Genomic DNA, 18,613 nt, shown 5'->3' with positions numbered 1-18,613 from the left:
AGAAACATTCCCAAATACTAAGGAATGATTGGTTGCACCAAGTCTTACGCCCTTCGCCCGACAATCAAACGTCACCATAGGGTACTTCCATTCGGAACATCACCCATATCAATAACATGCACAACACAATTGAGACCTTAAGGGTCTCACTCGAACGAGCTTAACGACCCGGTACCAACCAAAATGCCTAAGCGCCCAAGGATTCGCACCATAGAGTCAAGGCACAACACACCACTTATACGCTCTACTGAGAGCAAACCGGAGCCATAAACGTAAACCGCCCGCTCGCTACGAATTATCTCCAACGGAGAATAAAGTTTAGCTAAGACTTACGCACATACCGCTTGTTATTACAAACGAACAACATATAATTTCGTACTAAAAGTACCTGATGTAGCGCTGTTGGGCTTCCGTGCTCCACTTCCCATCATGTATTCGCGCTCTAACCTCCTAACCCGATCGTCATGCGATTCGGAACACTCGGAATTCCGGTGTCCCTCCATCCGACAAATGAAACACCTGATTGAGCCGAAAGGCACTACCGTACAATCTTGTGCCAAATGACCCCGTTCCCCACACTTAAAGCACGTGAGCTTGTAACCCTTCTTACTTTTCTTCTTCACATTCCCGACGCCTTCAGGCGTACTTCGTGCCCTCTTACCATGAGCACCATGTAATCATAACCTTGCATGTACATCTTCATCATCACTACCTCGAGGTTTGGGAAACCTCTTTTCAAACTCTTCCTTTACAACTTTATTCGCTTGGTCTCGGACCATTTCCGTCATTTGTCCTTCGACCAACTCCTTAGTTACTTCCCTAACTTTGCCCGTGAAAACCGAGACATATTGCTCAAACACGGCCTCAATCTTTAACTTTAAATCGTCCTTCCCTTCGTGAATAGGCTCACTCGTTCCGCATCCATCTTCCGTTTTCATTCTAAGGGATGCAAACGATTAGATCGAGAACGTATAGACCACACGCACAACACCGTCCCATCTTGCTAAACACTCGTCGTACATCACTTGTTAGACATGATTTGTACCCGTAATAAGGTTTACAAGTCCTTATTACGCATACACGCCGTATCAACTTGTTAGTACAATGACCGCCTCGCTTGATGATATAAACAAACACAAACAAAATTCTACGCGATATAAACACACGCGAGAATTATTATCACAACACAAAAGTATATTAATAATATCCACATTACTAATATAAACGTTAGTCCACCTACAAACAAGGCACTAACTATAACCTATTCTGACCCGTGATCCTACAAGTCCCGCAACAAATTAAGCACACACAAAAGTCTAAGTCTAGGTACCTATCTCAAGTCACCTAAATCCCTTAGACCATGCTCTGATACCACTTGTAACAACCCAACCCGTTAACCAACCAATTACGCGGAATAAAAAAAAAATTTCTTTGTGCAGCACATGGCGCGGCGCGCCATGACCTCGCGCGGCACGCAAAAGGGCCTGGACAGGCTGCTGTCCCAAAAAGTCCCAAACGCGAAAATGTTTGACCACTTCCCGACACATTTAGACTAAACGGTTTTCACAACATATTGTAATAGATAAAACTAACACGTTCCATTAATAAAAAGGGTTTTACGACACCGGGCCCACATATGCCCAAATTACCCTTTAAGTACCAATTTCAAGTTTTCAGCCACACGACTTTTAACACAAAATAAAGCCGAGCATGGCGATTGGGGATACGCTACCCAATCCTAATCAATCCAAAAGCAAGCCTTATAAAGCAACTACACGAGTCTACTAGTCCCACGCTTACCCGAGCCACCGAATCCATGCAAATCTATAAAAAGGTAAACAACGAGAGGGTAAGCTAACGCTTAGTGAGTGAGAATATACTACATACATACGTATGCATAAAATGGACACGCCACACAAAACCAAATACTGCATACCGGAGCATCCAAGCATAAAGGCAAGCTAGTCTAAGCATACCGTAAGATCACTAAGCAACGAGCTAAAGATATATCAACAAAATATAAGTTCACCAGCAACGATGTGAACAATGCCAATAAGCTACACCCGGAGGGTTAGCTACATCACGACAATACAACATTATACGTATTCAATATTTAACATGCTAACAATATCCAACAACATAATACGATACATCACAACATATACATAAACAACTATATGGTTAACCATAAACGAGTCATGGTGCTACCGGCTCCGTGGTTCACACCATACGCAATGCTATGACGCTACCGGCTCCGTGGTTCACGTCACTACGCATTTGAGTCATACTCTTTTATAGTGCTACCGGCTCCGTGGTTCACACTTTGGTGCTACCGGCTCCGTGGTTCACACCTCATTTTATAGTGCTACCGGCTCCGTGGTTCACACTCCGATGCTACCGGCTCCATGGTTCACATCTCAAACATGCACTATGATGCTACCGGCACCGTGGTTCACATCATAGCACATTCACACACACACTATGGCATTTCCGGCTCCGTGGGTCACACCATAGCTTACAAATAAATATACCATATACATACATGTATAATTACTCCACTCACAATATTAACCCTTCGCCATTGGGGTTATATAATCCACATCACATGCCCATGTGATAAAGTACACACAAAGTGTGCACCTCGCCAAAGGTGGTCAACCAAAACGCACAACCGTGCCAATTGGACCTATACACAAGTCCATCAAATCCACCTATATGTGAAGTGAGCTCTATAACCGAGAACCACTTCACCCGACCCGCACCCATCCTACACATACATATGCATATAGGATATTAACACTCACCTTGTCGCCTTGAAGAATGCCACCGAATAATCCGCAACTCGCCAATGGAAAGTACCTATTCCATTTTCACAAATACATCAACACACTTAGAGTGGATTTATAAACCAACCCAAAACAACACTTAGTGCAATTTCGACCCAAATGCACTTCCAAGCACAACCGTGCCCAAACTAACCAATTATCACTAACACAAGTGAGAATGGTCCTAATACGCCAATTAAACCCAATCATAGGTGTTAAACACCTATCTTGCCCATAATGACACTTAAACCCTAATTTTGACCCAAAGGAGTCAACATCGCGCCATTAGCGAGTTTTGACACCAAAATATATTTAACTTGGTTTTATACTTCAACTTAATCCATTTTAAGTTTATAAACCTTATTAAATCGACAATTGGGTCATAATCATCACCAAACCCTAATTTTGACTCTAGTCAAAATTAGTCAACTAAACACACCTAAAAGTGTTCCAACACTTCCATAATCACTAAATCTAGTGATTAAACCCAATTACAAGTCCTAATCAAGGCCAATTTATTCACCAACCCGAAATCCACCAACACTAACAATAAACCCGATTACTAGCATCACTAAACTCACTTCATGAGTTTAAATGGGTTTCTTAACAATTTAAGTTCAAACCCTAACTTTGAATAATAAATCAAACAATGAAATTCAGAGTTAGAACTTACCACAACAACCAAAACGTAGCTAGGAATGAGGTGAACAACTTTAAAACCCGAGACTTTGATCAATTCAAGCTCCTTCTTCTCCAATTCAAGATCTCTCACTCTAGAACTCTTCCTCTCTCTCTATATGTGGATGAGAGTGTTTGTGTGGGTGAGAAATGAGCTCCAATGGAGTTCTAGATCAGCTTTGATGACCCCAAACCGACCTCAAGTGAAAAGACCAAAGTACCCTTCATTTAAACCTTTAAAAAAGGCTGAAAATTGCATCAGACGGGTTCGGCGTGCCGCGCCGAAAGGTGGAGCGCCGCTCCAACCTACAGGTCAGTTTTCAGAAACTTGTTTTGGCCATAAATTTTTGACTGTAGCTCCATTTTCGATGAATCAAATATCGTTGAAAACGTAATAAGATTTCCTTTCCAATGGTAAGGCTTTGAAACATCAACACAAACTTTATTTGGGGTTGAAAAGATACGTACACACCTTGTCACTTCAGACAACGTCCAGTTTCCTTCGGCGTTCGAGCAAGCAACACGTACACTTCATACACGCATTATACACCATAAATACATTATGTACAATAAATATTTGGGTCTTACAATACAGCAATACCGATGTTTAATAAACTGTTAATGTATGTATGATGCATTCATTACAACCTCAAGTTATTTCACTAAAAAAAGTAGTAAACTTGTAAAGGCACCATTTTTGTAACCATAACTGATTCATGCAATATCTATAAACAATTAATCATGGGCTCGACCCGCTCTATACATAAAACTTTTAACCCGTTTGACCCCTTACCTTATTCTCCAAATCGACCTATCTTGACACCTCTATGTATAGATGGGATCTTTTAAATGAATAAAAAAAAGCAAGCACATACATCTTCACAAGCATGGTAAGGATCTGTTACTTGACCCGTCCCTCAACTGAAGATAGAGAATACAAAAGAATGAGGACGTACTCTTTCTGCGCTGACAATTACCTAAATCTTCATAAAAGCCAGAAACATCTGCATTATCATGAGGCATAATACATTAAAGACACAACAGTTGAAACCAAAAGTAGATAAAACTAAACAAAATTAAGTTTAATAAGTTCATATATTGATACTTGATGCATTGTTTGTGCATCCTTTACAATAACAAATGAGTTTAGCAAATAAAAAAAATAATATCTATTTTCATAAATTTAGCTATTATAATTGTAGTTACAGAGGCTTTTATTAGATTGGATATAGAAAACAGTGACCTGTTAACATGCAGTCACCAAAATTCAGAAAATAGATGTTATTTTTTTTTTAATAACAACGCCAGCGTTACTATGAGAATATCACTCGATTTTAGTCCCAATGCCATATATATACAGAATATAAAAGTATAATGCATCATCAATCAAATTTTACATCTGTAACTGAAAACACATACGGATTGTGATGATTCTTATACCATTTGTTTTTCTTCTTTATATTACTTGCTTCCTAGAATTTGCTACTATAATGTTCATACTTTGCAATTTGACAAGTAAAGTGAGTAATCGTCTGATAACTTGTACTATAATTAGTTTCTTATATTTTTCAGAATAGAGAAAAAAGAGGATCGCCTGATGTATTTAGATTGACAGTTAGCTGAACCCGCCCAATTTGCTACTGACAGTATGTGAATTTAATCAGGAATTTACTCCATAAGAATTTGCATATCGGCCCATCATGTATGTTATCAAAACTTGATAACATATGTTCACTCCATACAAAAGAAAAATTCACTCATTTCCTATTTGCAACATTGATTTCCTTTGGGATCATTGTATCAACAAAAGACGGCAACAAACACAATAGGAGAGATCTGTATGTGTGTTTTTTATAAGATTGACAAGTTGGCCATGTGAACAAATTTAAGGTGAAACATATTTCATGAAGTAAAATAAATCTTTGTTTACCACATTTTTTGATAAACATAAAAAGCAATGAAACACACCTAGTTTAAGTGATCACCAAGGAATTTCTTGACCATCCAAGAAAAGAACTTGCCTCTGTTAGGGCTCTTGCTGCTTTGAATGATGCTCAATAGCTTTTGTACGAAGATTTCTTTAATGACCAGTTTGTATTTCAAAACAGTCTTTTGAAACCGGCTTTGACAGATCCGTGTCCACTGTTCATAATGACCAAGGATACTCTCCTGTAGACCAAAAGATAACAATCATGTAACTGGTTTCACTTCGAGAATTTGGTAAATATAAGATATAAACCACCCACCTTAGTGCCATAGTCACGTCAATGACATTTGGAAGTAAGCATACCATAAGCAATATGTTTATCTGTCGTCTTGCTGAACTCATCACGATTTTTACGTTCAATTTTCCTAATCTCTTCCTGTAATGGGTATGTACATAAGAGAAAAATGGAATAATTGAGGATCATTGACCTAATTTATTTTTTGACATACCATACACAGTCTCCTTTGTTCTTCTTCCTCCTCTAAATCACATATATATTCTCATTACATAAAGCTTTTTTTAATCAGGATAATTGACACAGTTTCTATTTGGAAAACAAATAAAAAAATTAATGAAAAGTACCTGAAAAATTACTAATTGGCCAAATTTTCAAGGCGTATGTAACTTTCATCAGCAATTATTGATCTTGCAATTTTCGCTGCTGACTGCTTGCCTGAAGATAACTGTGACATAAACGGTAAAGCAATTGAAACGTTAAAACATAACTATATTCTTAAATATGTTTGAGCAGGTACTGTAAGGTAGTCCGAGATCTAAATATTGATTAAAAAGCTCTTCATACTATGCCTTAAAAATTTGCTTATCCTAATCCTCCTCAAACTGTTTTGATCCCACAAAACTTATCCCAATCCTCCTAAACTTTCTGGAGGGATATTATCTCCTTTTAGTTGCCTTTAAATCTATAAACAAATGGAAAAAATATTCATCCATCAATTCCTTTAATTAAAAAACTAAATGTATGATTAGAAATAAAAATTGATGGATGAGGACTTACTTTGAGGTCATCCACAGAAAGCAGACCCCTTAGAACTCTCGTTGGCACGTATTTTTTTCAACGATATAACATTAAATTAAAAGCACTATTATCAAGCTAATGCTTACCAAGACCTGTCGACGCTTTATGTGGAGACACTTTCTAGTTAGTTCATAACACAAAAGGCGGCACGGTGTTCAACTACAACATTATTTCCACCTTCAGGTTTAGTAAATCGACAAAACTTCAAACAAACCATGTGGTTGAATTTACAAAAGTTACAGGAAGAGACGGTAACTTAGGGATAAGCTGATAAACTATACACAAAGAGACTGTCTTTAGGTAACTATGATGGTCATCGTACGTGGTACCAATATGAATTTAGCAGCAAAATTGATATTAATTTTTATTCATAGTTGACTTGTATTTAAAAAAAAGGGCAATTGTGGAGCATCATACCCATCAGCCTGTGTCAAAAAACACTAAATGTTACAAAATGCCAGGCTAGCGAGAATTGCATGATCATCAAATCCCTGACACTGTTTACTCAATTAAAGATGAGCAACAAAAAAATTAGGGAAACACATATATGCTTAACCCCAGCACTAAGACATTGTACTTGTTCTATATTACTAATACGATATTTTTTTTGCTACTGCAAATTTAGTCAGGTGCAGACCGGGATCTTTTAGTATTTTACGATGCTACGCGTAGCATTGTACCAGTTAACCGATTCCAACCCTTTTGTCAAAAGAGCATCAAATTATTCAAACCATATTCAAATAATAAAATTCAACAACATTAATTCAGCAAGTGTGACTGTATATGAAACATAATCATATTAAAAATTTCAAAACCATTTATTCTAAGTAATTTTGTTCTATGCAAAAACCATTAACAAATTAACGTATTCCAAAGCATGTTAGTTCAGCAAGTGGTTTATTGATCTCATAGGAGATTTGAATTGGTGAAAAACTTAAATCAAGCAGATTAAATATATGCAATATGAATTGGTCATACCTACTCGTATTGGCATTACATCGAACAATTGTGGTGCGCTTAGATATAGGTGAAGAACAAAACATGAAAATTAAAAACACATTTAACCGAAACATTGTGCTTGATCTTGTAGATGACAAAAAAACATCAAAAGGATGAATCAATGATATATATGAAAGTATGATACACAAACTATAACTACAAAAGATATAAAAAAGTGGTTGACAGAGATACACATCGAGAGAATGTTGTGTAAGATTCAGGACATACCTGATCTAGTGATCTTAATTTTCAATCGCTATGAATTTCTGGTTAATCCGTTATGGTGATCGATCGGAATGAACCTGTAATCAAATCACAATGATTAAAATCAAATTACCATATAGTAACGAACCTGTAATCAAATCAGTGACACATCATTCAAATCGTTTAAGTATGCACATATACTGATTTCATATTAACAATCAAATTATTCCAGTAATATCTATGAATCGGATACGTAAATTGATGAATATTTATAAGCTAATACATATAGAAGATGAATAATACATACCTACGACCATTTCCGATGGACCTTCATTAATCATAAATTGAAAACGATAGTTGATGATATCAATTTTTATGCCAGGATTTAAGCTATTATATGTCTTGATGGGTCAACATGACCTGACCTGACCCGACCTAACCCGTTTGGACTAATATTAATTACCACCTATTTAGCCCTGTTACACAACCCGTTATCGCAACACTAAAACTGTTTCTTATTTCCAATAGGCTACAGATTTTTTGAGTATGAACAACTATTTTGTAATATTCTTTAAGCTATTATAACAATAACAATCCTCAAAACCTTAGTCATTTCACAACCTCAGACATTCATGGCTATTTTAAGCAAGCAGCAACACAATCTATTGATGACCTAAAACCTTACAACCAAATTTCAACATAGACATGAGGTTTGATAATTACAACACAAACACATAGTTGTGATATTAACACATAAAACAAAATAAAAGGCATTCAAGTAATTATTCAATCAGCAACCAAAAAAATCAAGTAATTATTCAATCAGCAACTAAAAAGAAAACCTACGACACACAAGAAGTATTTAACCAAATATCTAAATCGACTGTATCGTGTTAAAAATAAATTATCAGATGAAATCCACTTCATTTAACCTCAAATGACACTGTTATCGATCTGGCAATTTGTCGATGAATCGATAAATCATCAGATGAAATATAATCAAAAATTAATCAATTTCAAAACTTCATCTATGATATGGTTGACATTTACCGATTACCAAAACTCCAAATCACCCTTAATGAGTAAAATTATAAGCGTAAACAATCTATTGAAATCTATACCTGGTACTTTCCGATTAGAGGTTTCCTCAAAATTATCCCAAAAACCGGTGACGGTGCCGGCGAATTTAAGTAAATAAGAAATATTATACAAAATTTATACCATTAGGTGCGTAAAATTGTAGAAGATATATTTGGTGTAGCGGCGACCTTTATTTTGGCTGCCGCCGGTCATAATCACCGATTGAAAGGTTGTGGGTGGTTAATTTTGAAGAGAGAGGAGCTGTGTAAACTCGTATCTGTGTGTGTGTGTTTTTTTTATTTTTTATTTACTAATCGACGTTATTAATCTAATATTTCATTTGTAGAGATGTCATTATTTGGTGATTATCAGTATCAGTAATAATCCGGATTAATAATTATAAAAAAACACGTGGCAGTAATTTCCTGGATTTAGTGTCAGATTGACACGTCAGCTTTGACCCATATGGTTTGTAAATGGTAGATATATATATATATATATATATATATATATATATATATATATATATATATATATATATATATATATATATATATATACATAGTGGTAGGATCAAGAGGGAAGTAACCATTCGGGGGGAAGCGGGGTGAAGCAAAAACTTTTTTTTTTTCATTTTTTGAAAAAACTTTGTTCACGAACATTATAGATGAGATGAAAATATGAACATTTAGTAGAGACACTTTGTGATAAATGTTTTTATTTTGGCTGAAAAACGCTCGAAGAAGTAATATATAACAATTATCGTATTTTTCGAGCCTATTTTGAGGTTTTAGCTATTGGGGTTTAGATATTAGGGTTTAGATATTAGGATTTATAGGGTTTAGATATTAGGGTTTAAAAATTTAGGGTTTAGGGTTTAGATTTAGGATTTAGATTGAGTTTTTAACACGAACGGTTTAGAGTTTAGGGTTTAGGGTTTGGTGTTTTGGGTTTATGGAATAAACCCAAAACACCAAACCCTAAACCCTAAACCCTAAACCCTAAACTCTAAATCGGGCTAAATTTTACTTCACAAAACATGAAGAAAAAAAACGTTCATATTCTTCACGAACAATATTATCTTGAATGTTATTTTTGTCGATCGTTTTCCCACCTAAATAATAACATTCATCACGAAGTGTCTCTTCTAAATGTTCATATTTTTGTGTGATCTTGATGCCGGGAAAAAAAAATTTGAAAAAAAACGAAAAAAAAAAATTTTCTTCCCCCCGCTTCCCCCCGATTGGTTACTTCCCTATTGATCCTGCCCCTATATATATATATATATATATATATATATATATATATATATATATATATATATATATATATATATATATATATATATATATATATATATATATATATATATATATATGGTAGATGGATCAAATGAGAACTTTTTTTGTGTGAGAGCCCTGAAAACTCCAAAATACACCAAAATACACTGAAATTCGAGTAAAAAAAGTGGAGGGCGAGCAAAAAAGTCAAAATTCGAGCAAAAAAAGGGGAAAGTCGAACAAAAAAAAGGCGGCCGAACAAAAAAATGAAAGTCAAACAAAAATTGTTAGATTCGAACTAAAATGTGTTTTACATTTTTGAAAGTCGAACAAATCAATGTAGAACACGTTGATATTCGAACAAAAAGCCTGATAGTCGAACAAAAATGTGTTCTACATTTTGGTAATTCGAACAAAAAAAAATTAAATAAAAATTTTGTTCGTCCGAGTTATATATATATATATATATATATATATATATATATATATATATATATATATATATATATATATATATATATATATATATCGAATTTCGTGACTTTTGCTCGCCCGCCACCTTTTTTGCTCGAATTTCATTGTATTTTTGAGTTCCTAGAGTTCTGACACTAAAAAAGTTCTCACTGGATCCTCTTCCTATATATATATATATATATATATATATATATATATATATATATATATATATATATATATATATATATATATATATATATAGTGGTAAGATCAAGGAGGAAGTAACCAATCGGGGGGAAGCGGGGGGAAGCAATTTTTTTCTTCGTTTTTTGAAAAAAATTTGTTCACGAACATTATAGATTGGATGAAAATATGAACATTTAATAAAGATACTTTGTGATAAATATTTTTATTTTAGCGGGAAAACGCTCGAAGAATTAATATATAATAATTATCGTGTTTTTCGAGCGTATGTTGAGGTTTTAGATATTAGGGTTTATAGGGTTTTGATATTAGGGTTTAGAAATTTAGGGTTTAGGATTTAGATTTAGGGTTTAGATTTAGGATTTAGATTGAATTTCTAACGCGAACGGTTTAGAGTTTAGGGTTTAGGGTTTGGGGTTTAGGGACTAAATCCAAAACACCAAACCCTAAACCCTAAACCCTAAACTCTAAATCGAGCTAAATTTTACTTCACAAAACATGAAGAAAAAAACGTTAACATTCTTCACGATCAATATTATCTTGAATGTTATTTTTGTCGATCGTTTGCCCGCCTAAATAATAACATTCATCACGAAGTGTCTTTTTTAAATGTTCATATAAAATTCCGCACTCTTTTTTCATGAAATTGTTGCCTGAAATTGTTGCCGAAGCGACAGACAATGTCTTCCCATACAAAATTCCGCACTCTTTTTCCTGAAATTGTTGCCAGCGGTCTTGCTTCCACCCACTTTGTGAAAAAACCGATTGCAACAATCAAGAATTTAATGTTTCCTGCGTATGCAGAGTATGCGTAAGATACTGATGTATATAGCATATGATATGAAATAAATGGTTATATTACCTCGGCCTTTTGGAAATGGTCCGACTATGTCAATTGCCCATTTGCAAAATGGCCATGGTGAGGAGACTGAAATCATTGAATGCGCAGGTGCTCTGCTGATAGGTGCATGTATTTGATAGGATTCATAGCTCTTAACGATGCTTGCAGTATCTGCGTATATGGTAGGCCAATAATATCCTAGCCGCATAATCTTGGATACAATCGACCTGTGCCCCGAATGAAGAGCGCATGCACCTCGCGTATAACCTCCTCTGCTTCGTTTGGGCCGATGCACCTTAATTGCGGCCCTAAATAATTTCGTCGATATAGGACGTCACCCTCAAGGGCATACATTGGTGCCTTGGTGCGAACTTTCTTCGCGTCAACGCAGTCCGCAGGTAACGTGCCATCCCGCAGGAAAGCAACGATGGGTGTCATCCACGTTGAACTGGATTCCTCAATAGGTTCCACTAGAGGCATCATAACAATGGATTTCGCATGTAGTTCTTCTATGAGAACTTTCTTCCCCAGATGATCAAAGGCCAATGCAGCCAATTTGCTAAGCGCATCTGCTTTCTTATTTTGCCCTCGCATTACGTGGGAAATTTGAAAAGCCTCAAACTGATCGACGAGGTTATGAATAAGCGATAGGTATTTCTGCATGGCTATGTCATGTGCTTCAAAGTCTCCGCTGACTTGACTGCATACTATCTTCGAATCCACATAAGCGTGCAGAATTATAACATTTAATGTATGCTCAATTCGCATACCTGCTAACAAAGCCTCGTATTCTGCTTCGTTGTTTATAATAGCAAAATTGAACCGCAGCGCATATGTATGCTCTTCGCCATCCGGGCCAGTTAAAATTACTCCTGCACCCGCGCCAGATGCGCTACAGGCACCATCGGTATACAACTCCCATGGTGTCAAAATTGGTGCAGGTGTGTCCTGATGTTCAGCTGATGCTTCAACATCTGCAGGTAACTCTGCTAGGTAATCCGCAAGTATCTGCCCCTTAACCGCGCTTTGCGAAGAAAAATTTATTTCGTGCTCCCCTAATTCAACTGCCCATTTAGCCATTCGGCCGGAAATCTCGGGCTTATACAGCACCTGAAAGAAAGATTATTGCGTTAGTCAATGCGAAATTCCCGGAAATTGCCGTAAATTAGGTAGCTACCAACTTGTTTAATCGGCGGATCAGTTAGAACTACAACTGGGTGTGCTTGAAAGTACCGACGTAAACGTCGCGCTGTGTGAACTAGCGCATACACTAGCTTTTCAATTGGTGAATAGTTTACTTCGCTTGCTGTCAGCGTCTTGCTTACGAAGTAGACCGGCATTTGTGTCTGAGAAAACCTCAGCATTATTTGACCACAAAATAAATAAATAATGCACATGTATAAACAATGGATTACCTTTCTGCGATCCGCGATAAGGACCGAGCTGACCACTTCTTTGGAAGCCGCAAGGTATAACGTAAGCGTTTCACCTGATATTGGCGCAGTGAGTGTTGGCAATTCAGCGAGCACCTTCTTCATCTCCTGAAAAGCTGATTCCGCTTCCTGAGTCCATACAAAGTCTTTTTTTTTAAACAATTCTTCAAAGTATTGAAGAATGGTAACTGCCGTTTCGCGGCTTTTGACTGTAACAACCCAACCCATTAACCAACCAATAACGCGGAATAAAAAAAAATATTTTGCTGATACAGCACATGGCGCGGCGCGCCATCTTTCTGCGCGGGGCGCAGAATAGCCTGGACAGGCTGCTGTCCCAAAAAGTCCCAAATGCGAAAATGTTTGATCACTTCCCGACACATTTAGACCAAACGATTTTCACAACATATTACAATAGTTAAAATTAACACGTTCCATTAATAAAAAGGGTCTTACGACACCTGGCCCACATATGCCCAAATTAACCCTTTAAGTAAAAAGTACGAACTTCGACCATATGACTTTTAATACAAAATAAAGCCGAGCATGGCGATTGGGGATACGCTACCCAATCCTAAATGATCCAAAAGCACATCCTCTAAAGCAAACTACGCAAGTCCACTAGTCCCCACGCTTACCCGATCCATCGTCTCCATGCAATCTATAAAAATGTAAACAACGAGAGGGTAAGCTAACGCTTAGTGAATGTAAAGATACTATACACATACATATGCATAAAATGGCTACGCATCACCAAGCATTAAAATAGCACATACCGTCTCCGCATGGTAAACAAACTACAAAGAGCACATTACACAAAGTAGCTACACACTACGTAATCGCCAAGCTAACATCACACAATTAGCTACAACACAACATTAAGTATATACGCGTATATAACAAATATAATCAAACAATAACGATAAGGTTAACCCCTTAACCCAAACCACATGAAGGTTGGCCGAACTACCCAAGCCTTAGTGAATTAGCACTACCCGAGATTTACTTCCTTCACCACTTCTACAACCGAGGTTGGCCGAACTACCCGAACCTTAGTGAATTCGCAGAACCCGAAATTCACCACCTCATCACCAAGATGACCGAAACAACCCGAGTCATCATGAATCCGCACTAACCGAGATTCATTTCCTCAACAACAAATGCTAGCATCCCATCTCCAAAAGGGTTATCCAAAACGCTAGCCAATTCACAATACCAAGGGTAAAGACCCACAACGCATAAGCGTATCACATGGACCCGAAGCACAAGGTTCATTCTTCCACACGAACATAGAGTAAACCCGAACAAGGGTTACCCTACACGCACGCACCCATCTTACACATACACATGTGCATAGTAAATTTACACTCACCTTAAACGCCTCGATGAATGCAACCGAATAATCCGCAACACGCCAATGGAACGTACCTATTCCATTAGCAACAATTACAACAACACAATTAGGGTGGATTTACAAATCAACCCAAATCGACAACTAGTGCAAATTTTGACCCAAATGCACTTCCAAGTACAAACCGCGTCCAAAATTAACCAATAATTACTAACACAAGTGAGAATGGTCCTAATACGCCAATTAAACCCAATCATAGGTGTTAAACACCTATCTTGCCCATAAAGACACTTAAACCCTAATTTTGACCCAAAGGAGTCAACATCGCGCCATTAGCGAGTTTTGACACCAAAACATATTTAACTCGGTTTTATACATCAACTTAATCCATTTTAAGTTTATAAACCTTATTAAATCGACAATTGGGTCATAATCATCACCAAACCCTAATTTTGACTCTAGTCAAAATTAGTCAACCCAAATTCACCTAAAGTGGTTCCAACACTTCCATAATCACTAAACCTAGTGATTAAACTCAAGATTAAAGCCAAATCAAGGCCAAATCGTCAACCAACCCAAAACCCGCCAAGTGACAAGAATAACTAGTCACCATAAACCCATTTCATCATCTAATAGGGTTTCATTACAAATCAAACTCAAACCCTAACTTGAATATCAAATCAAACAATGTAATTCGGAGTTTGAACTTACCAATACCACCAAAATGATGCCGTTGACGAGATGAACAACTTTAATACTTGAGACTTGACCCGAATCAAACTTCTTCTTCTCCAAATGGAGCTTTCTCTCACTTAAAATGGGTTTCTCACTCTAGGGTTTGATGAGAGTGTTTGATGGGTGAAATGTGGTCCAAAATGATCAATGGATCAGTTTTGATTACCCCAAACTGACCCCAAGTGAAAAGACCAAAGTACCCCTCATTTAGACCTTTTAAAAAGGCTGAAAATTGCATCAGACGGGTTCGGCGCGCCGCGCTAAAAGATGGAGCGCCGCTCCAACCTACAGGTCAGTTTTCAGAAACTTGTTTTGGCCATAACTTTTTGACCGTAGCTCCGTTTTCGATGAATCAAATATCGTTGGAAACGTAATAAGATTTCCTTTCCAATGGTAAGGCTTTGAAACATCAACACAAACTTTATTTGGGGTTGAAAAGATACGTACACACCTTGTCACTTCAGACAACGTCCAGTTTCCTTCGGCGTTCGAGCAAGCAACACGTACACTTCATACACGCATCGTACACCATAAATACATTATGTACAATAAATATTTGGGTCTTACATTGATAAGAACCACGTGATCTCCACGAGCTTCCTGATTAGACTCTGCACGTCGTTCTTTGTCTTTGGAGATGGTAAACTATTAATGGCTTCGATCTTTTTCAGATTCGCCTTGATTCCCCGCGCCGTCACCACATGACCCAGTAACTTGCCTTCCTTTTCCCCAAAGCTACACTTGAGCGGGTTAAGTTTCATGGTGATCTTGCGCAAAGACGCAAATGTTTCTAGGATGTCTGCGAGCATTTCTTCTTCGGTGTTGCTCTTAATTACCAAGTCAACAACATATGCTTCAAGATTTCTGCTAATTTGGTGCTTGAAAGCTGCGTCGATTACGCGCTGATAGGTAGCGCCTGCATTTTTTAGTCCGAAGGTCATTTTCGTATAAGAGTAGATGCCCTGCGGCGTATGAAAAGCAGTTTTGTCCTCATCTTCCGCCGCCATCAGAATTTGGTGATAACCCTTGTATCGAAAACCCAATAATGATTCTACCTTCCAGTCAATCTCTGGGAGAGGGTAGCTATCTTTCGGACACACTTTATTAATGTCCATAAAATCGACACACATTCGCCAGTTACCGTCAGCCTTCTTTACCAACACAGGATTAGCAGCCCATGTCTGGTACCGCACTTCCCGCAGAGTGTTTGCTCTAACCAGGTTATCAACTTCTGCGCATAGCTAATCACTGCGCTCAAGGGCCATGTGCCGTTTCTTTTGCCTAATAGGTGTAGTGACCCGAACTTTTCCATGTTTATATATATATTAAATGAAATTGTTATTTACATGATTAAGTGTTTCCAACATGTTAAGCAATCAAACTTGTTAAGACTTGATTAATTGAAATAGGTTTCATATAGACAATTGACCACCCAAGTTGACCGGTGATTCACGAACGTTAAAACTTGTAAAAACTATACGATGACATATATATGGTTATATATATAGTTAACATGATTTTATTATAAGTATGTATCTCATTAGGTATTTTAACAATGAGTTATATACATAAAAATGAGACTATTAATTTAAGAAACTCGAAAACGATATATATAACGATTATCGTTATAACAACGTCTTACTAGGTACATATGAATCATATTAAGATATTGATACACTTGGTTAATTATGTTAAATGATAAGTAAATATATTATTAAGTGTATTAACAATGAAATACATATGTAAAAATAAGACTACTAACTTAATGATTTCGAAACGAGACATATATGTAACGATTATCATTGTAACGACATTTAACTGGATATATATATCATACTAAGATATATTATATATCATGATAATATAACAATTTAACATCTCATTTGTTATAATAAACAATGGGTTAACAACATTCAACAAGATCGTTAACCTAAAGGTTTCAAAACAACATTTACATGTAATGACTAACGATGACTTAACGACTCAGTTAAAATGTATATACATGTAGTGTTTTAATATGTATTCATACACTTTTGAAAGACTTCAAGACACTTATCAAAATACTTATACTTAACAAAAATGCTTACAATTACATCCTCGTTCAGTTTCATCAATAATTCTACTCGTATGCACCCGTATTCGTACTCGTACAATACACAGCTTTTAGATGTATGTACTATTGGTATATACACTCCAATGATCATCTCTTAGTAGCCCATGTGAGTCACCTAACACATGTGAGAACCATCATTTGGCAACTAGCATGAAATATCTCATAAAATTACAAAAATATGAGTAATCATTCATGACTTATTTACATGAAAACAAAATTACATATCCTTTATATCTAATCCATGCACCAACGACCAAAAACACCTACAAACACTTTTAGTCTTCAATTTTCTTCATCTAATTGATCTCTCTCAAGTTCTATCTTCAAGTTCTAAGTGTTCTTCATAAATTCTAAAAGTTCTAGTTTCATAAAATCAAGAATACTTCCAAGATTGCAAGTTTACTTCCAAGTTTTCTAAATCCATTCCAAATAATCATCCAAGATCAAGAAACCTTTGTTACTTACAGTAGGTTATCTTTCTAATACAAGGTAATAATCATATTCAAACTTTAATTCAATTTCTATAACTATAATAATCTTATTTCGAGTGGAAATCTTACTTGAAATTGTTTTCGTGTCATGATTCTGCTTCAAGAACTTTCAAGCCATCCAAGGAACCTTTGAAGCTAGATCTATTTTTCTCATTTCCAGTAGGTTTATCCAAGGAACTTGAGGTAGTAATGATGTTCATAACATCATTCGATTCATACATATAAAGCTATCTTATTTGAAGGTTTAAACTTGTAATCACTAGAACATAGTTTAGTTAATTCTAAACTTGTTCAAAAATAAAAGTTAATCCTTCTAACTTGACTTTTAAAATCAACTAAACACATGTTATATATCTATATGATATGCTAACTTAATGATTTAAAACCTGGAAACACGAAAAACACCGTAAAATCGGATTTACGCCGTCGTAGTAACACCGCGGGCTGTTTTGGGTTAGTTAATTAAAAACCATAATAAACTTTGATTTAAAAGTTGTTATTCTGGGAAAATGATTTTTATTATGAACATGAAACTATATCCAAAAATTATGGTTAAACTCAAAGTGGAAGTATGTTTTCTAAAATGATCATCTAGACGTCGTTCTTTCGACTGAAATGACTACCTTTACAAAAACGACTTGTAACTTATTTTTTCGACTATAAACCTATACTTTTTCTGTTTAGATTCATAAAATAGAGTTCAATATGAAACCATAGCAATTTGATTCACTCAAAACGGATTTAAAATGAAGAAGTTATGGGTAAAACAAGATTGGATAATTTTTCTCATTTTACCTACGTGAAAATTGGTAACAAATCTATTCCAACCATAACTTAATCAATTTGTATTTTATATTATGTAATCTTGAGATACCATAGACACGTATACAATGTTTCGAC

The 18,613-nt window shown here is 36.1% G+C and overlaps 1 long non-coding RNA gene across 5 annotated transcripts; it reads right to left on the bottom strand.

Moving 5' to 3' along the window:
* Window positions 1–4,385: 4,385 nt before the first annotated feature.
* LOC139866378 (uncharacterized) lies at window positions 4,386–9,105 on the bottom strand. Of its 5 annotated transcripts, none has more exons than XR_011765420.1 (7): window positions 8,851–9,105; window positions 6,293–7,827; window positions 6,073–6,173; window positions 5,940–5,971; window positions 5,750–5,866; window positions 5,472–5,672; window positions 4,386–4,507 (listed from the first exon to the last, which is right to left on the bottom strand). It is a non-coding gene; the product is annotated as an uncharacterized lncRNA (long non-coding RNA). The 5 variants fall into 5 exon arrangements; XR_011765421.1 differs by lacking the exon at window positions 5,940–5,971 and having other exon boundaries at window positions 6,293–6,410; window positions 6,506–7,827; XR_011765422.1 differs by lacking the exon at window positions 5,940–5,971 and having other exon boundaries at window positions 6,293–6,627; window positions 7,754–7,827.
* Between the last annotated feature and the right edge of the window lie 9,508 nt (window positions 9,106–18,613).

The sequence above is a fragment of the Rutidosis leptorrhynchoides genome, chromosome 9, assembly GCF_046630445.1.
Source record: "Rutidosis leptorrhynchoides isolate AG116_Rl617_1_P2 chromosome 9, CSIRO_AGI_Rlap_v1, whole genome shotgun sequence".
In the NCBI taxonomy this organism is placed as follows: Eukaryota; Viridiplantae; Streptophyta; class Magnoliopsida; order Asterales; family Asteraceae; genus Rutidosis; species Rutidosis leptorrhynchoides.
This window is presented reverse-complemented; position numbering and strand designations above follow the sequence as displayed.